The sequence below is a fragment of the Sinocyclocheilus rhinocerous genome, unplaced genomic scaffold (genome assembly GCF_001515625.1).
Source record: "Sinocyclocheilus rhinocerous isolate Xijiao unplaced genomic scaffold, SAMN03320098_v1.1 scaffold352, whole genome shotgun sequence".
In the NCBI taxonomy this organism is placed as follows: Eukaryota; Metazoa; Chordata; class Actinopteri; order Cypriniformes; family Cyprinidae; genus Sinocyclocheilus; species Sinocyclocheilus rhinocerous.
Window position 1 is genome coordinate 1833333 of NW_015642448.1, and position 268 is coordinate 1833600.

Genomic DNA, 268 nt, shown 5'->3' on the forward strand with positions numbered 1-268 from the left:
TCGTCTCCGCGCTTCTTCGCTCCTGCACAGCAGACACCCGTGACAGAACACCAGTGGTTTTTTTGTTTCCGTGTTTGTCCCCATGGATCCCCTCGCCGCTTTGTTTGTCTCCCTAGCCCGTAAGGACCTGCCCCTCTTAGAGTATGCGGTTGAGTTCAGCCAGCTCGCCGTTTTAACGGCGTTCGACAACGCTGAGCTGAACTCACTCTTCTGGATCGGGGCAAATTACCATCGCCCCATTGACCTCCCAGACACCCCTGGACGGAAC